The sequence below is a fragment of the Sminthopsis crassicaudata genome, chromosome 4 (genome assembly GCF_048593235.1).
Source record: "Sminthopsis crassicaudata isolate SCR6 chromosome 4, ASM4859323v1, whole genome shotgun sequence".
Classification (NCBI taxonomy): domain Eukaryota; kingdom Metazoa; phylum Chordata; class Mammalia; order Dasyuromorphia; family Dasyuridae; genus Sminthopsis; species Sminthopsis crassicaudata.
Genome location: NC_133620.1, coordinates 137,472,497 through 137,498,463, shown reverse-complemented (window position 1 = coordinate 137,498,463; position 25,967 = coordinate 137,472,497). Strand labels below are relative to the sequence as shown.

At 33.8% G+C, this 25,967-nt stretch overlaps 1 protein-coding gene across 6 annotated transcripts in view; it reads left to right on the top strand.

The window, feature by feature from the left end:
- Positions 1–25,967, top strand: part of TIAM2 (TIAM Rac1 associated GEF 2) — a 281,831-nt gene that overhangs the window by 39,188 nt on the left and 216,676 nt on the right. For 5 of the 6 annotated variants that reach the window (XM_074309456.1, XM_074309459.1, XM_074309452.1 and 2 more), the window contains exon 2: positions 5,682–5,728. The exons of the other annotated variant lie outside the window; for it this stretch is intronic. The gene's annotated coding sequence lies outside the window, so the exon portion shown is untranslated. The remainder of the gene's footprint in view (positions 1–5,681; positions 5,729–25,967) is intronic. 6 annotated transcript variants of the gene reach the window in all.

The following is a 25,967-nucleotide window of genomic DNA, read 5'->3' as shown; positions in this document are numbered from 1 at the left end:
CTCTCTAGAGTCAAGTAAACTGTTGTTCTGTAAAATTTTTAAATGATAGGATCAATCAGTCATTCAGATGGTTTTTGAAAATTACACATACATTGGAGCTTTTGGCATATTATCTTCAATTGGTTAAGTACCAATCAGGTCAAACCGGTTTTGGATTTTTCCTTGTTTCCTGGTTTTCTTGTGCTCTTCCTCAATATTGGAAAGGCCACTTCTGGGTTCATTTGATTTTGAATCACAGAATCTCATAGTTAGAAGAGGCCCCACAAGTCCAATATGTACCAGAAAAAGAATCCTTCATTATTATCAGGTAAACCTGATAATCGGTCCTCTAGCCTTTCCATGACTGTCTTCATTGTCAGGGTATCTTTATTCTCATTGGGGCCCAGGTTGTGCTAACGTCAAGGTGAGCCATAAGAGCACTCTTTCTGAGTTTGGCTGTAGTCCATGTCAAACAAACTCAACTTCTTTGGTTATTTGCTTATTTGAAAATTATTAAGATAGCTTTGATAACTCTTAGAAGGAAGAAGGGGTATGGTGCTAAAATTCTATTGCTAACATTTTCCCAAGGGAAGCTAACGCCTGCCTTTCTCACATACATATGTAAATACACTTTAAAACTTTCATAGCCATGTCATTTTATGTGTAACTTCCCCTTAAATAATTCTTCTTAAAGAGACTCTAAATATCATTGCTATACACTTAAAAGGCGGGGAATAAAACTTTAGTGATTAAAAGTTAGTTAACCATCATCTTTGGAGCTTGTCGGAGGTCCTGACAAAAGACAGAAATCCTTTTCTGAAGAAGTTTGGAGAGTTAGCTGTTTTAGAAGATGAAGAGAGTGCAAGATGAGAAAGCAGCTTTGTGAGGGATGGAAAATTCACTGTCCTGTCTGAGAGAAGCTGAAGATATATTTGCGAGAGAGCTGAGTTTAAGATGTTCTCCTTGGAAATTTTCTGAGAGGCTTTGAGCACCAGCACCGGACTGAGAAACCAGTGTTTTGGAGGAATCTGTATTGGCCATATTGGCCAGTAGGGATGGGTCTAGTTGTGACCACACTCATAGCAGATACATTATTAAGATATTTGTCCCTGTCTTTTTTATCCTGTTATTGTTAATGAATTATAGAGTTGGGAATGCTGATGTTTGTCATAAGCCTATGAGACTGGGATTTATCTGAGAGAGAAGAAGGAGCTTTTCAGAAAAAAGAATTCTAATTTTTACAAATCTAGATGACAGTTCAAAGTAAATTATCATGAAATTTTGCATTCTAAGTACTTTTTGAATAACTTTCTGAAGTTCCCCAAATCAGAGAAATCATAGGTTCACCATGTGACTATCACCAATCATGATATTCATTCATAGGTAAAATGCGCAATTTAGTTCTTAAGATCAGAATAAGAGAAAATTTATCCCAATTACAACTATCAATGTTTTTTAGAATTTTTTGAATAAACAACATTAAAAAAAGGATTATATGCTATCAAAAACCACATGAAAGACTAATAGTGATTTGGAGCAATGCAAATGAAGTTATTTTGAGGTTTTAACTTATACTTAGCAAATTGATAAAAATGATGGGAGATGGAAATAGTGCTAGCAAAGCTAGTGATGAAAGGTGCACTCATTCACTATTTTTAAAATTATATGAACAGCATATTATTTTCCAATTACATGTAAGATGGTTATCAACTTTCATTTTATAAGATTTTGAGTTCTCTCTCATTTCTCCCCTCCCCACATAAGCCAGCAATATGATATAGATTATATGTGAACATCCATTTTAACATTTTTCGTAGGAGTCATGTTGGGAAGAAAAATCAGAACAAAAGGAAAAAAATCACAAAAAAGAATAAAACAAAAGAAAAGGGAAAAAAAAAGGTGAAAATAGTATGCTTCAATACACATTCAGTCTTCCTAGTTATCTTTCTGAATGCAGATGGCATTTTCCATCTAAAGTTTATTGGAATTTCTTAGATCACTAAATTGCTGAGAAGAGCTAAATCTATCATAGTTGATTATCACATTATCTTGCTGTTGATGTAAACAGTGTTTTCTTTGTTCTGCTCACTTCAGTCAACATCAATTCATGTAAATCTTTCCAGGATTGTTTGAAATCAGTCTGCTCATCATTTCTTATAGAATATTCATATTGCATTATATTCATATACCATAATTTAGTCAACCTTTCCCCAATTGAGAGTATCCACTCATTTTCCAATTCTTTGCCACCACAAATATTCATTAGGGAAATTAGTCTAGAATTTTCTTTCTCTGTTTTGACCCTACCTGGTTTTGGTATTGGTACCATCTTTGTATCTTAAAAGGAATTTGGTAGAATTCTTTTTTCCCTATTTTTCTAAATAGTTTGCATAGTATTGAAATTAATTATTCTTTAAATATTTGATAAAATTCACATGTAAATCCATCTGACCCTGGAGATTTTTTCTTGGGGAGTTAATATATAGTTAGTTCAATTTCTTTTTCTAAAATGGGATGATTTAAGTAATTTATTTCCTTCTCTGTTAATCTGGGCAATCTACATTTTTTAACCTATTCATCCATTTCACTTAGGTATTAGATTTATTGGCATTCATTTGGGTAAAATTATTGTTCTAATTTCCTCTTTATTGGTAGAAAGTTTTTTTTTCTTTTTTGATATTAACAGTTTGATTTTCTTCTTTCTTTTTTCTAATCAAATTAACTAAAAGTTTATCTATTTTGTTGTTTTTTTATAAAACCAACTTTTAGTTTTGTTTATTAGTTCAAAAGTTTTCTTATTTTCAATTTTATTAATTTCCCCTTTTATTTTCAGAATTTCAAATTTGGTATTTGCTTGGGGGTTTGTAATTTTTTTTTTAGTTTTTTTTTTAATTGCATGTCCAACTCATTGATCTTCTTTTTCTCTATTTTATGACGTAAGCATAGAGATATAAAACTTCCTTAAGAACTGCATTGGTTGCATCCCATAAGTTTTGGTATGCTGTCTCATTATTATTCTCTTGGATGAAGTTATGGATTGTGTTTATGATTTGTTTTTTCACCCACTCATTCTTTAGGATTACATTATTTAGTTTCCAATTAATATTTGGTCTATTTTTCTCCAGCCCTTTATTACATATAATTTGTATTGCAACACAATCTGAAAAAGATGCATTTATTATTTCTTCCTTTCTGCATTTTATTTTGATGTTTTTATGCTATAATATATGATCAGTTTTTGTGTAAGTTTCATATACTGCTGAGAAAAAAATATATTCCTTTCTGTCTCTGTTTAGTTTTCTCCAAAAGTATATCATACCTAACTTTTCTAAAATTCTGTTTATCTCTTTAACTTTTTTCTTATTTATTTTGTGGTTCGATTTTATGAAAGAGATTTTTCTTAACATCATGCTTTCCTAACAACCAAAAAAGCCTTGCCCATGGACAAGGCTTTTAATTTCTGAGGCCAAGTTTCCTTATCTATAAAATGGGAATGATATGATACTTGTACTACATATCTAACAGAGGAAAGTACTTTGAAAAACTTAAAACATTATATAATGAATTATTAATATGAGATGATCTGGACCTGTGTTTTCATTAGTATAGGAAACTCATGGCTAAGAAAATAATTGCCAGTTCCCTTCAGGACCTTTATTTCAATTTATGGTGTCTATATCACTGATGAGTTAAATAACTTGCCCAGAGTCCCCATAGTCACTCAGTGTCAGAGTAGGACACAAGTCCAGACTTTCTCCTCTAAAAAACAATAATAACATCTAGCTGCCACGGTCTTCTACTCTTTTTACTGCTTTTCTTTTTTTGCTTTCTTCTTCTTCTTCCTCCTCTTCGCTTTACTCCCATTTTTTTTCTCCTTTTATCTTTCTCCTCGTCTTCCTTTCCTTCTTCTCTTCCTGCTTTTTTTTTTTTTTTTTTTTTTTTTTTTTTTTTTTTTTGCACTTAGCAAGCCCTTAATCATTTCCTCATTTTTCTTTTTCTTTCTCCATTAAAGGAGAGCCAGATTATGCTTTTCTTTTCTGTGACAGTGAGAGTTTCTTATTTGGGAATGGGATTTTGAAGTACTAAACTTTGTAAAGACCCTTACCCTATCCTTTTCTCCTTCTCACCCTTCTTCCGCACAACCCACCTGTTTGTGGGAGAAGCAGCATTTCAGCTCCTGTTACCCTTTGCCCTACCATCTGCCAGCTGCCCTCTATGGCCACTGTTTCATTCTGCTTTTTATTTTTTTCTTGTCTTCAGACTGTAATTCTCTTAGGGAAGAGAGTTTCATTTGTTCTGAATATTCTTTGCTACTGATAGTTTAAAGGGCCTGGGAAGAAGAGAGGCAGAATGCCATCCTTCATTTTCTCCCTTTATGTAGCCTTGACTGGCAACATTTGGAGGATGGGTGGGCTTTAGGCAAAAGAACAAAAGTTAATTACTTTTTTTCTGCATCCAGGCATACTTTCTGCTATTTTCAACTTAACTGTTCAACAGAGAAAAATGTTGAACCTTGCTAGATCCTAGATTGAAACTCCTTTCCAGCTTAGCATGAGAAATTGTTTAGAGTTCATCTTGAATAGTAAGACTCCTGCTATTTATTTTTAAGTATCCTGAGTACTGGAAAGTAAACATTTTCCATATGTCATGTAGTGGAATTTTATATGAATTTTATAACTGAATTTGAATTTCCTTTCTGTTACTTACAACTTGTGGAACCTTAGGCAAAGTATTTTTTTATTCCTCTGGGCCTCAAGTCCTTTCATCTCTGAAATGAGAGTTTGAATTAAAGTTATTTAAGGTAATTTCTGCTCTGAATCTTCTAATGCTATATTATTTGTTGAGTTAATAATTGTAACTAACATTTATATCACTTACTATGTGCCAGCACTGTACTAAGTGCTTTATAATTATTATCTCATTTGATCTTCTTAACAATTCTGGGATATAGGTACTGTTACCCCCATTTTATAGATGAGGAAACTGAGGCAAACAGGTAAAAAAACTTGCCCAAAGTTATACATTTAGTCTGTTTTCAAGGTTAATTTGAACTCAAGTCTTTCTAATTCCAGGCCTGGAACTCTATCCATTATACCACTTAAAGGTCAAGAGGAAATAGATTTAAATAAAAATAAGTTTTTTTGGTTACTTTAGGAAGAATTTGCTAAAATTCTAAACGATGGGCTAAAGTCCATGTTTTTTAGCCTGATATTTGAATGCTTTCATAATCTGGCAGCAGCCCAACTTCTCTTTTAGAACATCTTCATATTTCTGTGATGGTTGACCCATGAATGGTTAAGATTATACTCGGGATCAGAAAGCCATTATACCTTAAAAAAAATAAAAGAAAACCTCCTATCTTTTACTACCAGGTTCTTTGAAAGTATGTGGTGTACACAAGGACATACACACACACACACACACACACACACACAAACATATATGTGTACAACTCTCAAGTATAGTTGAATAGGAATTTAGTTAGCAGAAGACCAAAATATGGAAATTGCAATGGAATTTGGAATGGAAATTGCAAATTCCATTATGTTAAGTTTTATAACTTGAAGTCAGATTAGCAAAGCATTAAAATTTGAAATAATTATTGACTTGATTAACAATTTTTAATAATATTACGAGGATTTCTTTTTCTTTTCAAAATTGTGTTTGACTCTTTGGTAATTAGAATAATTTTCTGTTTTTAGGTATGTGAAGTCCTACTGACCAGCCTCTTGGAGCAGATAGCCCAAAGGTAAGAATGTGATTGAATGTGTATTCTTACCTTTATTTGGACATTGGTCCAGTGAGACTGGTAAGACTGGAGCGCTAGTAGCTCGTGCAGGTTCGTCTTGAATATCTTTAAATGAGCAGAGCAACAAAATGTGAATAGGGAAGTAGGAACTTGTGGCAGAATAACACCATTCAGTTAATTAATGGGACATATCCAGGGAGCAATTCATAGCCAAGGACAAGTTGTATCCAAAAGACACTGCTGTATGTTAGCCTTTGGGGTTAAGAGTGCTAGTTAATCTAATCTATATTCATCTTGTTTTTATAGTTCTCCTCCTCCGCCCACCTCATATTGGTAATAGTTTGTATTGCAATTTTCTGTTATGAAGAGACCTTTGACCAAAAGCAGTGTATTTTGAATTTATTCTCATGTCCTGTTAAATTAAGGATTTTTTTTAGAGGGCTTCTCTGTAAGGTTGTATCAAATTTCCATAATAACCATGACCTTGGGCCAGTTTTCTTTCAAAGATGCATAATCTTTTCTTCATGTGGACTTATAAATACTTTCTCATCTTCCCCTCTCTGATTCCTCCCCCCTCTCTGATGAGCCTTTAAATTTGTTTCCTTACTTAGATAAATACTTCATCAATCTAAGATCAGAATAATCACATCCTTTCAGGGAATTGTTCAGCGCCACTCATGGCTTCAATGGAGTTGTTATCCAGCCTTTGTCATTGTAAGGAGCTCTGCCTAGTGACCAGATGGAATTATTGGAAACAATTTGCTGAGTGTTATAGAAGAAGAAATTTAATGAGGCACAGCTATTTAGTGTAAGAAAGAACAAGGTCTTATTGTGGTTTTTTTAAACTTTAAGAGACTACAATTTTTAATTTGAGATAAGGTTTTCATAAGCAACATAATGCATATTTATTCATGATAACGAAAACGGGGACATTAACATAGAGCTAGCTTTCTATTCACCTTTTGTCAGAAAATGTATTGCCTTAGGAAGGAGAAGATTATTTGGGATGGCAAAGTATAGTATGGACAGATGCCAATTTAGCTTTTCAACATGAGTAAATCTCTTATTTTTAGATGTAGATTTTTAAGGTCCAGATTGCCAACTGTTCTGAGTGCCAACAGGGTACTGGAAGACAATTGTCAACCTCATTTTCACTCCTTGGACAAAACCAGAATTTGCATTCATGTCTGCAAGATTGAAATAAGAGCTTCTCAAAACCTGTCAAACTTTGACTGCCTCTTAAACAGGATGTTTTATGTCACAAAAAGGAAAAAAAAAAGAAGACAAATGATTCTTTTTAGGTTTTTGGGGAAAGAAAGGGTGGGAGGGAAGAAAGGTTTTCCAAACTTGTTTTTGATTGCGTTGAATAGAACTCTTGCTTACTCTGGTTTCATCTTTGGAATGATGAAACGAGATTGATGTTGCTTAGTTCCAGTTAAATTCACTGTAGTGCCCATTTACTATGGAATGAATTTGACTGGGTTATGCTTGGCTGGGATCAGTGTCATTCCAAAGAGGGTGTGGTGGAAAAAAACATAGTTGGACTGAGTAAAAATGTTAGTATTATACAGAAGCCTTGTCCATGATCACTGGAAGAAAAGGAGAATTCTGTAATGGAATAAAGCAGAAGAGTTAACTTCCATCTCCTCAATTTGTTTACAAGTTTAGTTCCCTAATCATACATGACTATTTTAAAATTAATTTTTTGAAATTAAAAGTTTTATTATAAACAAATACTAAATGGAAACAATGCATTTCATCTAAAAATAAGCTATTTTTTATTTTTATTTTTATTTTTTTTTTAATTTTTTTTATTTTATATATATATATATTTTTTTTATAATATTATCCCTTGTATTCATTTTTCCAAATTACCCCCCCTCCCTCTATTCCCTCCCCCCGATGACAGGCAATCCCATACATTTTACATGTGTTACAATATAATCTAGGTACAATACATGTGTGTGAATATCATTTTCTTGTTACACAATAAACATTAGAATCCGAAGGTACATGCAACCTGGGCAGACAGATATTAGTGCTAACAATTTACATTCACTTCCCAGTGTTTCTTCTCTGGGTGTAGCTACCTCTGTCCATCATTGATCAACTGGAAGTGAGTTGGATCTTCTTTATGTTGAAGATTTCCACTTCCATCAGAATACATCTTCATACAGTATTGTTGTTGAAGTGTACAGTGATCTTCTGGTTCTGCTCATTTCACTCAGCATCAGTTGATTTAAGTCTCTCCAGGCCTCTCTGTATTCCTCCTGCTGGTCATTTCTTACAGAGCAATAATATTCCATAACCTTCATATACCACAATTTACCCAACCATTCTCCAACTGATGGACATCCATTCCAGTTTCTAGCTACAACAAAAAGAGCTGCCACAAACATTTTGGCACATATATGACTCTTTCCGCTCTTTAGTATTTCTTTGGGATATAATCCCAGTAGTAGCGCTGCTGGGTCAAAGGGTATGCACAGTTTGATAACTTTTTGGGCATAATTCCAGATTGCTCTCCAGAATGGCTGGATTCTTTCGCAACTCCACCAGCAATGTATTAGTGTCCCAATTTCCTCACATCCCCTCCAACATTCATCATTATTTGTTCCTGTCATCTTAGCCAATCTGACAGGTGTGTAGTGGTATCTCAGAGTGGTCTTAATTTGCATTTCTCTGATCAGTAGTGATTTGGAACACTCTTTCATGTGAGTGGATATAGTTTCAATTTCTTCCTCTGAGAATTGTCTGTTCATATCCTTTGACCATTTATCAATTGGAGAATGGTTCGGTTTCTTATAAATTAGGGTCAGTTCTCTATATATTTTGGAAATGAGACCTTTGTCAGAACCTTTGTTTTTAAAAATATTTTCCCAATTTGTTACTTCCCTTCTAATCTTGTTTGCATTAGTATTATTTGTACAGAAACTTTTTAGTTTGATGTAATCAAAATCTTCTATTTTGTGATCAATAATGATCTCTAGTTCTCCTCTGGTCATAAATTCCTTCCTCTTCCACAAGTCTGAGAGGTAGATTATCCTCTGTTCCTCTAATCTATTTATTATCTCCCTCTTTATGCCTAAATCATGGATCCATTTTGATCTTATCTTGGTATATGGTGTTAAAAATAAGCTATTTTTTAACTAAAAAAAAATTTCAAATTTTAATGTCTTGACTATCCTCTCCTTTCAATCGAAAGGAGTTGTGATATTTTCAGTGTGATATTGAACTCAAGGTACATATTGGAAAACTGTATTTTTTTTCCAAAAGAGAGGGAAGAAAAGTGGTATTGCTGACAGCAAGATGCTTTCTAGTAAATTAGCCAATGTCCTCAACTGAAAGTATCACATTGCTAAGATTCTCCACACTCATTCTCCCCTCTTTTATCTTTCTCCATCTCCCTAGCTGAGAACTAAAATGTAATAGCTGAGTTTTTTGTTTTTATCTTTTAAAATCTATATATTGGTTGAACATCAAGAAAACTATTTTCTTTTTTTTTCTTTTTTCTATTAATTTTTATAATTATAACATTTTTTGACAGTACATATACATAAGTAATTTTTTTTTACAACATTATCCCTTGTATTCCCTTCTGTTCTGAATTTTCCCCTCCTTCCCTCCACCCCCTCCCCTAGATGGTAGGCATTCCCATACATATTAAATATCTTATAGTATATCCTAGGTACAATATATATGTGCAGAACCGAATTTTGTTGTTGTTGTTGCAGCAAAGGAAGAATTGTATTCGGAAGGTAAAGAAAACTATTTTCTTTCCCTATTTTTCCCCTCTCTCATTTCTGTCAAGGCAGCTTGAATTCCTGTATATGTATACCCATAGTTATGCCATTCTTTGGAATAAATTCACTTCTTGTAATGCAGTCATAAAGTCTCCTGTTCCTGTAAGTTCTTTGGCCCATGTGCAGTTTGGCAGAATAAAGGATTTTAGATTTATAGTTGAAATGGTTATTTAATTCAATTCACTAATTTTACAGATTAAGAAACTAAGGCCCAGAGAGACTTTAAGATTAGTGCTTTAGCCATTATATTACTAGATGCCATGTATGCATTTCAGACTCAAAACTGAATTCATTAGATTTCCCCCCAAATCCTTTTCTTTTCTAAACTTTCCTAATATTGGCAAGGATATCACCATCCTTCCAATCATCTAGTCTTGTTACTTTGGGATCGGTCATTCTTAGCCCCTCACCCTTAACTCTCCATATCCAATCTATTGCCAAGTCCTTCTATCTTTGCTTCTACCTTTGCGACATCTCTTCTATATTTTCCCTTCTCTTCTTTCCTCTCCTTTCACAGTCTCACTCTGGTGAGATCCTTACCCCCTTGCTCCTGGAAAATTGTGATAGACTGCTGATTGATTTACCTGCTTCAACGCCCAACCTTCTCCATTCCAGCATCTCTTCAGCTGCCAAAGTCAGATGTAAACCATAGGTCTGACTATGTTATTCCTCTATCAGCAGAAAACTCCTGACTCCCTATTACTTCCAGGATCAAATAGCAGATTTCTTGTTTACCTTTTAAAACCTTTCCTAACCTGGTCCTTTTCTACCTTACAAGTCTTATTCCCATCTTCCCTCAGGGATCTCAGAACAATGACCTCCTCCTAGTTCCTCCAACTTATTGACCATTCTTTTCTAAACCTTCCTAATATTGGCAAGGATATCACCATCCTTCCAATTACCCAGACCTGTAACTTTGGGGTCATTCTTAGCCCCTCACCATTTTTATTGTAAACATACCTCCAAATATGATTAAAAGGACTTGGTACAATTTTCATTTTTCTTGTTAGTTATTTAAGTTGGTATTTGAAGGCATTCTTTTTTACTTGGTTACTTACTGTACTTTTCTTTTGAATTTTTTGCTATATTGCTAAAACCAGAAAATTACCTATGTGGTAAAATTTGGTAATGCAACATACTAGAGTCATAAGAAAGAAACCTGTTACCATCTCTTCATCTATAGAACAGATTAGCTGTTTTCTTCAGCCCTAAAGGTATTATTTGATCATTTTTAATCATTTGATGCCAGTTGTTTGAGATCAAATTCATGGTTTTTTTCATCATATGAATAAGTCTATATACAAACCACATTGACAGGAAGTTAAAGAGATGTTTTCAGTCATGACATTTTTTTCTTTAAGAAACTCTTTGAACTGATTTATGGGTTGTATGGGACCAGAGGTTGGGAAATACTTCTTTAAATTTATATAAACAACTACTTTCCTGGAATCCAAGAGACTTGAGTTGCCCTAGATGTTCTACAAATGAGCTGGAGGAACATACTTAAGTCATGTGCCCAAACTGGTCTTTACTTTCCTAATTTGTAAAATCAAAAGGATGTACCTTGATGATTTCCAAGATCCCTTCTTACCATTAACATTACAATTCTGGAGCAACTAAATAGACTACCAGCCCTGAAGTCAGGAAGACCAGATTTCAGATTTGGTCTCAGACACCTAACACTTAGTAGCAAGTCACTTAATCCCAGTTGCCTCACCAAACAAACAAATTAAAATTTTATAATTCTAAGCTTGTTTCAATTTAGAGATGAAAATTTGGAAATATATAGCAAGTATTTTGGAAACAATTGGCTTTAGTAGACGGTATGTATATAAATTTATGGCAGGTGAGTTAGATAAGTATTTATTTTCTTCATTTTTATATGAGAGGAAATATTAAGAATAAGCCAGGAATAACATGTTGGCTGTTAAAATTTATAAGACCAACATGTTTTGTTCTCATTTTCTAAAAGTGCAAACTTACTTTAGGTTTTTTAGCTGTCCAAAGAAATAAGGGAGATGAATTTCAATATTTAGAGAGTGGAGAAGTAAGAAGACTAAAACTAGATTTGAAACAATTTTTATTCCCTAAATGTTTAGAATTGTTATTACTAAGATTATCACACTTTTGTATATACTTACGCACTTTAATAAGGATTTGTCTGATAGAAGGCAGCATAGTGTAGTGTAAAGAGTACTAGAGTTACTATTAAGGAGATGCTCTGTTTAAATCCTTGCTCTGATATCGGTGCCGATATAGACATTTTATGACTAGGCAAGTCTCTTAACTTCACAGTACCAGTTTCTTCACCTACAAAATGGAGATAATAATACTTGTATTATTTACCTCACAGGGTTGTTAGGAGAAATGTGCATTGTAGACTTTAAACAAATGTGAATTATTAATCTTAGTTGTATGAAAAATTCTACAATGGCATGTTTAAATTTTGAGTTTTTAAGTATACTTTTTAAGAAGCTCTCACCAGTAACATTATATTCAGAAATATCTTCTCCCCATACTCCAGGTAGTCTATAATTTCCAGTGCTATACAATGATTTATGCAGTAGTTCTGCCCATGACTAGTACCAGGGGTCACACTTGTATTTTCAAAAGGGGCATGTGTAAGGGAAAGACTACATTTTTCATTAGGCCTCGAGGATGGGCCTGAAAGGAGTCCCCAGAGCTCCATTTCCTATGAGACTCTGCTTCTGGTACCTAAGTATTTGTACCCTAAAACCTGCATGCACAATGTTGTGGAAGGGAAATGTTCTTAAAAAAAAGCAGATATGTTGTATATGGTAAAGAAAGTTGGACTTCAGTGTTTGCCAGCGGCCGAGAACACGCTTAGGGGTTGCTGAGATTATAAGAAAAAAGTCCTGCTGTGACTGAGACATAGAACAGCAGCAGCTGCTGTGAGTGGGGAGATTCTAACACTGAATATGTAAATTCCAAACCCCCCTTTTCTCTCCCCAAATCTGGTCTTACAAGAGCCACTTGCCATGTTACTCTCTTGCACTGGAGTCTGGGTATTGGCAGTCTCTGCTACTCGTCACTAGGGGATACGACCCTAATCCTGTTTGTGGGTAGAGGAAAGGAAGAGAGAGAAAATGTAGCGTTAGGTAGATTCTGTTTTCCAAAATTCTTAGTAAACAGATTACTTTTAAAATACATCTTCCTGTTTTGGTCTTTTAGACTGGGGAAGACTGAGTTTGAAGAAGCTTATATCCACTTATACTCAATTATTCCCTAATTTGAATCTAATACTTGAATGAAGTGAAAGCTACAAATTAAAAAAGAAAAAAACTATTTTTTTTCCTCATTCGGGGAATGTACTTTAGTGCATCTTTCTGCTCCTTTGCATGTCTGGAATAATAATATGAATATGAATATGTAATTTTTTGTGTGCTAGCACTGGTTAATCACAACTAATGAATATAGCTAGGGGCAGGTTTCTAATTAAGTTGCATCACATAATTATCTTTATTATTTGCTGTCCTCAGGCATGGATACCATGCTGAGGAAGGTGGTGTTTTTTCTCCCAGCAGGGTCAGCCTCTCTGGCAGACCCAGTAGGTGGTTGTATTGGCAGTATGGGATTCATTTTTCTTCTCTTTTTCATCAACTGAGAAATTTGAATAATATTATTGATTCACACAATATATGGCACAAAGGAAACAAAATGGTAGAATTTCTGAGCCTAAAGGATTGCAGAAATTATTTTATTCAGCTATGAAGTTTAACTTATAAGGAAACTGAGGACCAAGAAGTGAAGTCATTTTTTTCCCCATAGGGGTCTAAACTAGAATCTGGAGTTCCTAGACATGTCCAGTGACCATTACATAATTATCAAATGGAGAGTGATTTATTATTTTCTATGGAGTTATAGAGGCTCTGATAAGTCTTTTGTGATAGAATAGGAGGTGACCAAGAATTCACATTTAAGACTGAACAATTTAAAATATTCTAGAGATATAAAATAAAGTGCTGATACATACATTTTTTTTTTTTTTTAGCAACTTCAGCTAGAACTGTGGAAGCTTGTGTTTATTGTTTAAAAGAAAAAAAAAAGCTTTTCTAAACGGCCTTAATCAGAATGAAAATGTTCTGACACTCTTTAGTCTTATAACCTTTCCATATGTTCCCTAAGACCTCATGGAGGGTGTTATTGTCAAACCCAGCAGGAATGGTAATTACTCTGAACAAAATCTTCCTGTCAATTAAGCAATGAAATAGCTGGGTGAGAAGCAGTCCCATAGAAACTTAGATTCTGTGTCTCCAGATTCTCCACTCGGTTGTCATGAAACATTACAAAGGGAGTCCTTTTTGCTATTGAAAGAAAAGGGCTTACAATGGACTCCAAGACACATCTCAATTGTAGAGTTTTTGGTAATTTTGTTGTAGCAATGAGCATTACTTGCAATAAGAGGACGATTACCCAAGATGGGAACTTTTTCACTAAGCAAAAATTCCTTTTTGAGATGGTATCTAATATGTGTGTGTGTATGTGTATTATGTATGTGTGTGTGTATTTGTTCCAGATCCGTGATTTCATTGACACATGGGAACTTCTTGTGAGTAAATTTCCTTTACCAATACAGAGCTACAACTGCCTTGGAAAGTCATACTCATAGAATTATAGTATAGCCGGACAGGGTGGTATCCAGGCCAGCTCTCTCATTTAATAGATTAAGAAACTGACACTAGCAAAACTTGGATCTGGAACCATTGATCCCCAAACCAGTGTTATTTCCAGCCTACCACACTGCTTCCTTAAGGCAGCAAGGTAATAAAGAAGATATAGTATTGTTCTTGGAGTCAGGAAGAACTATAGTCCAAGTCTCGCCCGCCATACTTACCCCAGGCAAGTCACTTAGTCTCTGTCCACCTCAGTTTCCTCAATTATAAAATAGGGATCATGATAGCACCTATTAGGGTTGTTGTAAGGATAAAATGAGATGATATTTGTAAAATATGTACTACTACTACTACTACTATTACCACTACCACCATCACCACTATCTCCTTCTCTTCCTCCTCCTCTTCCTACTATTATAAATTCTTTCCCTTTTTTAATTTTTTCCTTAAAAAAAAGTCCTTGGGACAGAAAAGAAAAGTTATAGAATCACATTTACTAACTATTAGTACTGGAAAGGACCTTTCATATTATCTGATCCAAACTTATTTTATAGATCTATAAACTGAAGATAAAATGACTTTTCCTATAGCTAGTGAAATTCAGAGCTTACATTAACAGCTATCTATCAGATTACAGGTCCATCACTCTTATAGAGTTATTAGACTAGTTATTACATCACTGGGTTTTGAGTTGCTCAACCTGGCTTTGAGTACTGACTTTGCCACTCACAACCTCGGTAGGTCTCTTCTCTTTGAGCAATAGTTTTCTCATCTTTAAAATGAGATTATATTAAATAGCCTCTGAATTCTCTTCTATAATATAAATGTATGATTTGAAAAATGAAGATAATGAACTGGAGAGTTTCTGAAGATAGTTCTTATTCCAATCCCTTCTCCCTTTTCTGGTTTTTACAACTTCCTAAGTAGCTTGTTAAGTCTTTAGATTTAGTTGGGAAATGATGGTTTAAACAAAGACCTTCAAATATTTCCATCCCATCTCATTTTCAACTGAAAGGTATCTAGGCTTATTCTGTCCATGTATGGAGAGAAATCTAGTATAGAAAAATGTCAGTGCATTTTTCATGTAAATCCTATTGGGAATATTTAAACTGATTAGTCATAATCAATATGTCACATTAATCATAATTTTTATAAATCAGATTACACTTTAATCAAGTACCAGAAGGAAATCACAAAATTATTTTTGCTCAAATTTTATCATTGAATTACTTTCTTTTGGATATAATAAGTTCAAAATTTATGACAAATTTGATTTTCCTGCCATTTCACTTGCACATTATTAATTTTGAAAATATCTTTCTCTGCCTTGAGACCTGAGTTCTTTCTATTCTTCAAGTGGGTAAAATTCTCCAACTTTTGATGTTTCATCTTCCATTTGTAATTGAGTCATAGAAGCTAAGCAGACCAAATTCTAAATAGATGTTCTCTGTTTCTTAAAGTTCATACTGGAACCAAGTAAATTCCTCTTTGAGTTACTACTAGTATTTCTACTGTTTGGCATGTATACATGCCAAAATATATACACATACATGCACACTATTTAATTTAATATATGTGTATTTATCTCGTTATTTTAGCATCAGAAAAGCACATATGGAATGTGCTATGGTATATATGTGTTCACCAATGCAAACATACACATATTCTTTCTATGTAGAAATAATATTTTTGGTTCAGTGTCTGGGTCATATCGACAGAATCTATTAACAATAATAATAATATGGCATTTAAGATTTGCAAAGCACTTTACATGTTGTCTCATTTGGTTTTTGTAACAGCCATGTGAGGTTAGTGTTCTTAAACATATGAGGATACATATGATGTGTTGTAATTCTTGGTAGCAAATCTGTCTTTTCTGCTTAGTGAGATCATTTGAACCTAAAATTTTTGTTTTTTAGCTATTGATTAATAAGCTCGAATAGGATATAATCAGTGCTCAGTATGAATCAACTCCTATAATAGCTTGATACTAGTTTTGATTCAAAGAATTTCCAAAGCATTAGACACATCTGTATGGTAGCATGAGAAGTACAAACTTCCTTGCAAATGATAACATGGATTTGATTATACAAATAGTTCTGTGGACTAAGCACTTTTCATGGAATGTTATTTGTTTCTTATCTCCTTATATTATGGAAACTCAAGACTTTAAAAATGTGAACTTAGGCATTATCTTTCCTCTAGCATATGTAGCATATGTAACTGAATTTTTTATTTTAATGATAACTTTGAATTTTCAAAATTTATGCAAAGATAGTTTTCAATATTCACCTTTACAAAACCCTGTGTTCCAAGTTTTTATCCCTCCCCAGACAGCAATCAATTCTATATATGTTAAACATGTGCAATTCTTTTGTACATATTTCCACATTTATCATGCTACACACACACACAAAAAAAAAAAACAACAAAATCAAAAAGGAAAAAAAATGAGAAAGGGAAAAAAGGCAAGCAAAGAACAACAAAAAAAGGTACAAATACTATGTTGCTATCCACATTTTAACTGAATATTTTTTAAAGGATGTTTTGTTATTTTTAATACAAAGGAAGCCTTAAAATATCAGATACTGAAGAAATTCTTTTAGAATAATAAGTCATTGGTACCATAATGCTTTGAATGTAGGGTTCCTTGAACATAAACTACATCCACAAAAGCTGGCAGATCTCCTTTAAAAAAAAGTTTAGATATCCATTGATGATAATAATAATGATTATTGTTATTATAACTAACATTAATTAGAACAATTTAGATTTTCAAAGCATTTTATGTACATTATTACATTTAATCTTCAGAACAACCCTAAAGTAGGTGCTGTTATTATATATAATAATTTATATTATGGAACCCATACCAAAGATATTGATCTGTATAAATCTATTACTCATTACATCTAGCTCCTTAGTTACAAAATGGTTGGTTAAACTTCTTTGAATAAGATTGATCACAAGAGATACTATTTTATCTCCTCCCAATCCTAATTTTAAAAAGAAAAAATGTATTCTCATAATTTTCCCCATTTATAATTTTTTCACTTATTGAAAACTATAACTGCTTCTATGAGAAGCTTATTTCCTTAGGGGCATTAAAGACATCAATTATTTTCACAGTGGGAGGCAAAGGACTTTCTTTTGGGAACACTTTGAACATAAAGCAGATTGTGCTTTGTTATCAGTGAGAGCAATGAGCAGCATGGGTTTCATCCCACTGAATAAGGTTAAGGGAAGGGAGTCATTATCCATTTCTTCATTCTAGTCTAGCTGCTTTTTTCTATTCTCTATTCTTATCTCTCCCAGCCTTGACTCCTCCACTCTGTTATTTGGTGAGCAGCAGACTGTTGAAACTTCCAAGGGCTTAGCCAAGAAACAACTCTTATGGAGAAACAGGGTACCTCTGCTAGTTTTGCAAGATCATTTATCAGTGTTCTGGAGCTCTAGAAGTTTTCTGGTTTTAAATTCTAAATCTGAAAGTTGAGGGAAAAAGAATTCCTAAAAACAACCACCTTTTGATAAGTTCTTAATCACTTTATCCCTTTTTCTCCCCCTTCCTTTTGTAAGGCTCTCTTTTAGTAAGTTTGTTAACATATACATGAATAACTCTAACTTAAAAATTGAAAAGCAGCTCTTAATTCCTTTTTTCTTCATCAGCCAAGGGGAGAAACAGACAATAACATACACGTTCCCATCATTTCTCTTTTCTTCTTCATTTTAGAATGGAAAATATTTGGGTAAAAAAACCATAAAGAATGTAAATAAATATAGCAGTTGACACTGTAATAGCAATATTTGTGATAATAATTAATTTATGTGGCATCATAAAGATGAGGAAGAATAATATCACTAAACATAAACAGTATAATAGGAGCTCTTCCTTTTTTTTTTTTTTTTTCATTTCCAATTTGCACAAGAGATAGAAATCACCATATTGGGTAACTTCAATCCATGATATATGGATACCTAACCAATTTTAAAAAGTCAGTTTGTTCATTTTGCCTGATGTAGTTTTACAAACAGCAAAGTTTTGGAGATTTTATAAAAAGAATAAAGCATTAAATGAATAAAGAAATATTTAGGCATTATAAAAGCAAACCAAAACAAAAAAGCAACAAAAACATTAATCATTGGGATTTAGAGTTAAAAGATCACTTAAAGATCATTTAGTCTTTTAAACTGTCATGGAATCCTCTGGCAGTTGAATGAGGTCTATGGAAGGATTCTTTTCTGTTTTTATTATTTTACGAAAATACATAGCATGAAACCCATTATTTTGAAATAGAATCTATAGAAAGGAAGACTGAGATCACACGTAGTCTACTGGTGATATAATAATAGCATTCATTTCAGAATAGTGATGAACATAAAAGGCATTTCTTTAATAAGAATTGTAATATGCTGTGACTATATCTTGGATTTCTATTGATGACAAAGTCCGAAGTCCTACTAAAATTACTGGGATTTGTTGTCTACATTCATAATCAAAGGGAATGCTAAATTTCAGTTAAAGGTTAATGAAAAGAAAGTTGTACATTTTTTGTATCTAAGTTTCAGTCTTCTTTGACTTCAGGTTAACAATATCTGCTCCAGCTAAATCCCTTTACTTTAGAAATGACAAAATAAGAAACTCATGTTAAATGACTTGTCTCTGAGCTGTAGAGAACACATTGGAGATCTTCTAATTTCTTAAATTTGCAGATGTCAGACTTCCTAGAGACACAAAGTTACAGGTCCTCAGACTCCAAATTTAGAACTTTTTCTACTATGATATACTGCTTCTAAGAAATAGCAAGATATTCAGAGTATTTGTTGTTGTTCTTTACTTGCTTTTTTTTTTCTTTCACATTTTTTCCCTTTTTGATCTGATTTTTCTTGTGCAGCATGATAAATGTGGAAATATGTTTAGAAGGATTATACATGTTTAACCCTATTTTGTATTTCTTGCTGTCTATGTGAGGAGCTAGAGGAGGGAGGGATAAAAATATGGAATATAAGGTTTTGTAAAGGTGAATGTTGAAAACTATCTTTGCATCTATTTTAAAAAATAAAAGCTATTACTAAACAAAGAGATAGCAGGAAAAAGGGAAAGGAAGTCAGGGATGTTTGCTGAAGAAAATTAGAAAGTTAGGTTAGAATTATAACTTACAGAGCAGTGTAGCCAGCTGGTATAGTGAATAGAGCACTGGATCTGTCAAGTTCAAATCTGACTTCAGATTCTTACTGCTGTGTGACCCTGGATGAGTCACTTATCCCTATATGCCTCAGTTTCCTCATCTGTAAAATGAACTGGGGAAAAAGATGGCCAACCTCTCCAGTATCTTTGCTAAGAAAACCCCAGAGGGAATTATGAAGAGTCAGACGTGATTAAACTGACTCAACAACAATAAAGTTATAGAATGGGGGAGAAAAAGAATAAGGGTTATCAGGAAGATATCTGATTAGAAGGCAGCAGAAAGTGTGAGAGCTTTTTGATGAAAATGCTCTAGAATATTTTTATAGCTTGAATGATGGAACAATAAATAGATAAAACTTGTCAGGGCGTGCTTGGAAAAGGAGGAGCATGAAATCTTCACCTAACCCGTAAAAAATAGCATAGATGCCCTCGCTAGATGTAGACCTGGGAGGTCTAATTCATTGTGTAATGTTGGGACTGAGGAACTCCATTTCCCTGATCTCTGGTTTCTCCTTCTATGAAATAGTGATGGTAAGTTACTGCTACCCATGGAGAAGAGTAGCTCTAATTAATAGTAGATATGGCTAATGCTAATGCTGAGTGGGATACACTGATTGTAGAATGAGACCCCACCCTGGGCTCTGCTGAAATCCTTGTTTTTTCACAAATAATGTAGTTCAGTTCACTCGCCCTCTCTCTCTCTCTCTCTCTCTCTCTCTCTCTCTTTCTCTCTCTTTTTTCTCCCCTTTTCATTCTTCTCCCCCTTTTCTTTTTTCCCTTTTTACTTTTCCTTCTTACTTGTTTGCCAAGTTTATTCATTTACAACAGGTCATTAGTGCTACAGCAATCAGCAGATGTATATGTTGCCAGGGAGTTTGTCTGATACAACTTTTAGCTAAGTCTTGACATGTTCAAAGCCTGACTTTGTTTGGAATATCATTTTGCTCTAAAGAATCTTCAACAGTGCTCATTTTTTATTTCCCCTCATCAGCATAATTCTGATATATGAAATTATGTACTACTTAAAAGGAAACATTATATATTTTTAAAAGAATCCTTGTCCAAGGTTTGCTGTTTTGTTTTGTTTTTATAGAAAAGGAAAAGAATAAAGTTAACGACAAGTCAGGCTGGTTCTTTTAACTTGATTCCCCTCCACCTCCTTTTTCCCTCTTTTTCAGTCCAGCTAGTCCAAAAAAGAGCTATTTTTTATTTTTTAAGTTTTATCAAAAAATTTAAAAACTAAAAAGGAAAATATAATTTTAATATGCCCCATGAGTGAATGATTTGGAAAAGTGCTCAGGATGGGTAGGTTTATTAATTATTCTCTACAGAAGCAGAGTTCTTAATATTTTTAGCTTAGACTTTCCTTAACTGATATTATCAATTAATAATTATGATAGCTGGTATGTATAAACATCTTTAAGGCTTATGGACTCCTCTGTATCGTTGCTTTTGATAGTCAAGACTACTCTGTGAAATGTTTTTGTTATTCCCATTCTGCAGATGAAAAAACTGAGACTTTAAAGAGCTGACCAAGTTTATACTGTTAGAATTTATGGGGATTTGAACTCAGTTCTTGCTGATTCCACATCTAGTATTGTTGCTAATATACTATACTATACATAATATTTTTTATGTTCCTTTTTAGCAAAGTAACATGCTATCCAACTAGATTTTTGGGTTCCAGTGGTTAAAACTAATAGTGAATTTCATAGAGATCCTAGAATTTAAAGCTGGAAACCATTTGTCCAGTCCAAGAGTTTTTAACCTGGAGTAAATTTTAATTTTATTTTAAACATTTTATTTATTAGTTTTTGACATTTACTTTTATAAGATTTTGATTTCCATTTTTTATCTCCCCCCCAATGACCATTAATTTGATAGAGATTATACATGTTTAGTCATATTAAATATATTTCCACATTAGTCATGTTATGAAAGAAGAATCAGAATAAAAGGGAAAACCACAAGAAAGGAAAAATGACAGCAAAGTTAAAATAGTATGCTTCAATCTGCATTTAATCTCCATAGTTTTCTGGGTATTGGTAGCATTTTCCATTATGAATCTCTTAGAATTGTCACAGATCATTGTATTGCTGAGAAGAGCAAAGTGTATCATTGTTGATCATCCATACTATGATGCTATTACTGTGTGCAATGTTTCTAGAATGAACTTTTAAAAAATATTTGGGTAACTGTGTCACAATATTATGTATTTTAAATCATCATTCTAAGTTAGGGCTCCATGGACTTAACCCAAGTATGAAAGGAATCTAACCAAACAAGATTAAAACCTCCCATTTTATGAATAAGAAAGTTGAGTCCCAGAAACATTCACTTGCCCGGTGTTTTACAGATTAGAATGTGAACTCAAATCTTCCTACTCTATTGTGCAATATATTTTGCAGTCTGATCAAATATCACCTTTTCCATGAAGCTTTTGTAATTCTCCTAACAGGAAACATAATCTTGTTGTCTCTTGAACTTGTTCAACCATCTAAATGGCAGAATGGATTGAGCTTTGGGCTTAGTCAGGGAGATGGAGTTCAAACCCTTGCCCCAGATACTTGCTAACTATGTGACCCTGGATAAATCACTTAATTGCTTTGAATCTCAGATTCTTAAATGAGATGCTAGATTCTTTGGCCTCTTAAGATTCCTTTGGGATTTAAATCTATGATTTGCTATGCCTTTCTCCAGAAGCACTTCAGGATGGCTGGGTGACATAGTGGCTAGAGCCCTGGACTAGGAACCAGGATTTCGTGAGTTCAAATATAACTTAAGACACTTACTGGCTGTATGACTCTGGACAAGTCACCTAATTCTTTTTGCCTCAAGTGTTTGTATGTAAAATTAGTTGGAGGAGGCAAAATACTCTAGTATCTTTGCCAAGAAAACCCCAAATGGGGTGTTGGTGAATTGGACACGACTAATTAAAAGTAGCACTTAGCAATCTACCTAAAATTGTAATTATTTTCATGTTTTCCATGCCTCTTCCTCTTCCTAAATTGTAAGTCCATTGATACTTGCTTTCCTGTCTTTTTTTGTTCTTGCACATAATAAAATAGTGCGCACATGTGAAATATAGGAGACACATAAGTATAATCTTCATAATCAATATTTATTTTATTGCTTTCTTTAGATAATCAACAAAATAGTAAATCAAGTCATATTTGCTGATTTCTGATGTATGTGTATGGTTACACTGAAAATTTAAGAATTGTCTCCTGAAAGTCAATTGAGCTAGCTCCCATATAACATCCCCATCTGTAGCATGAAAGAATTGTATATGACCTCAGTGGGCTTGTGAGGAAAGTAATTTGTAAGCTATAAAGTCTAATAAAAAGAATAGCCAGGTGTTACAATGGATAGAGTGCCAGCTTTCGGACCAAGAGGACCTGAGTTTAAATTCAGCCATAGATACTTCTTAGCTGTGTGATCTTGAGCAAGTCACTTAACCTTGTTTATGTTAGTATTTTTCATCTGTAAAATGAGCTAGCTAAGGAAATGGCAAACTATTTCAGTATCTCTTCCAAGAAAACTCCTGTAGGTTCATGAAGAGTTGGATATGACTAAATGACTTAATGACAACACGATCTGAAGGAAAATGTTAATTATATTATTTTATTCTTTGAGGCATCAATATGGTGAAGTCTCTTATTGTTGCACAGAGTTGATTCCTGTAACCCGCAAGTGGAAATGCATGCCAATTTGAAGATTTTTTTTTTAAACTGTACGAATCTATTGTGACCTTAGAGTTTGGATTATATATAGTTGCTCAATTAAGTATTATTATTATTTAAATCTTAAAGCTAATTTCCCCTTTTCACAATGGTGTTTAAAAATCAGATAAATGATTTAGTGGTGATGTTTCTAAGATGCTACCTTGATGCCTTATTAGGCCTGGCAGATGATCAATGCTGATCATCCACACTCTGCTGCTGTTACTGTGTACTGTGGAGTTAACAATAAAAATATTTTTTTGAAATTTGGGTGACTATGTCACAATATATCACTCAGGTGAGAGAGAGGCTGTAAGGAAAACCTGAGATTTGGCAGACTATCAAAATGAAAGGACTCTAAATAGCAGCACAGCAATGGACTGAATATGTGTTGGCTGAGATTCAACCAATTCTAATGTTAGTGAGACTCATCACAAGAAATGGGGTTATCAGGTAACTCAAGAAGATGTCTCTAAATCAATGGAATCTTACTGATTAAATCAAGAATCTTTTGAAGGATTAGAGGAGCAATACTTAGATGATGTTTTTGGTTTTTTTGAAGAGTTGCATTTTAAAAGGAAACTGTCATTTGAATTCTGTGTGGCTGATAAATCTGCCGCCTCAACTTTTGTTGAGATACTATCAACATCTAAGTCTGCGTATTTTAGCCACAACCTTTAATGAGGTTTGAGGTTTGAATTTTTATTTTGTCTGGACCTGTGATTTCATTGATGTGGGGAAACTACTCTACCAATATAGATCAACAGATGTCTGCAACTTAGAGCCTGAGAGAATTGATTGCTTAGGGTTGCATAGTCAGTTTGCAGACAGATAGGACTTTGATGGATCTTTTTTACTCTAAGATTGGCTCTTCATCATGAAACACTGCTCTTAAACAAAGGAATGTTTGTTTAAAACCTCAAAACATGCAATTTTTATCACCTCTAGCTTAGTGTAAAGCACAGAGATGACACAGACCGAAACTATAGTTCTTTTTACATCAATGTTTTAGACTAAAAAGTGATGCTATTCCTCTTTAGAGTGATAAATGGGGAAAAGTTGAGAGAATTGGTAAGATATGAATCCTTAAAAGCTTTCCAGGACTTCCTGAATTGGAACTACACTATTCTTTTAAAAAACATATCTTCCATAACTGTACTTCTAATCACCAACCCATAAAATACATTTATTTTTTTGGCTTGTTTCATTGAAGACTCTGTGTATGTGTGTGTGTGTGTGTGTGTGTGTGTGTGCACATGCATGCCTAAGTGTGTGTGATAATTTTGTGTGTTTAAGGAAATAGCTAAAGAACAGTCTTAAACAGTGATAATTCTCACCAGTTAATGCTGTCTTTCATTTTTTTCTGTTGTAAATTACTTCTTAACTTCTCCATCTTAAAGATATTCTTGAGTATTAAGGTTTTCTTTATGTTTTATATGATCAATGACATTTCACCTTTTAGATGTAACTTTATATGCCATGCAAATTATTTGAGGTAACAGTTATATACAATACCTTTTTTAATATGTTCCAATTAACATTTGAGTAGCATTGATAATGGAACAGGAAGTCAAGAGTGTTTGGGGAAGAGAATTAGAAGGAAACTAAGAGTGGGCCAGCTAGGTGGTGCAATGGACATAAAATATTTGACTTGGAATTGGGAAGATCTGAGTTTGAATGTAACCTCAGACACTAGTTGTGTAATTCCCTATTTGCTTCTGATTCTCATCTGTAAAATGGGGACATATTAGAAAAAGAATCGACAAATCATTCTAGTAGCTTTGCCAAGAAAACCCCATGACTTTGGTCTATGGGATCACATAGAGTCAGATACAACTGGATGACTGAACAACTACAATGTTAATGAATATTTAGCTTAGTAGAAGGAGCAAAACATTCTATTAATTAAATTCACATAATATAATAAAATTTGAAACTTTTGCAATGAAAGCCTGGTCAGTGGAGCCCATTCTCAGAGTATGTGATGCGAGCCCACATAGAAGTGGTTTAGGGAACCTGTTTCCAGAAAGGTATGATGGGGTATAATGGAAGGACTCTGCTCCCTGACTTCAAGGTATTCAAAAACAGGTATCCTGTTTCTGATTCCTGTTATAGAAGCAAAAAGGGGCCATCTGATTGGCTGCAAAAGTGTAAAAATGTAATTGAGAATATATTTGCAGTTTCCTTTTTCCTTTCTTGAATAAGGAGGCAAGGATTGCCTGAAAACCTTCAAAGGGAAAGAACCTTTGGCTTGTATGGAACACATAACCCTCTTGTTACTTCTGTTTCTGTTGCATGCATTTGTTCCTGATTTTAAGTGAAGGCCTGTTGGAGATGGTTATAATCTTGTGAGTTTAGAACGGCCAGAATAATGTGTTCCACAGATGGGGAATCTGGGATTCATGTCATGATTTGCCAGCAGTTGAGCACGATGAAGAAGTAAAAAAGGCTTTGAGGAGCGTGACTTGTTTGATTCAAGGCCACAGTAGCTGAAGCATTGGCCATTCCAGTGGTTTCCCTAACTTTGAATGTGAACTTGTAGGAGTCTGATGTTATGTAGAAATTGCTTTAGGTTTAAGCCTATAAACCAGGGACTAACATGGTATAAGGAAGAGCAGGACCCCAAATGTTTGTGGGAGAGGTGGGTAAAATTAAATTTCTGTTCTCACAATCAATAACTATTTCTTTGTAAAAGTTAATTGATGTTAGTTAATTGGTTAAATGTACCTGGGCATTAATGAGTGAAAGTGGATATTTGGGAAAACATACCGGATGAGGTCTCAGACTGATAGATTTAGAGAAAGACACTTCTAACCGCTCAAGGATATCGTCAGCAACTTGAAGGCCATGACTCACTAGTGTGTCTGCGAGTTGGGACCTTGTAAAAGCTACATC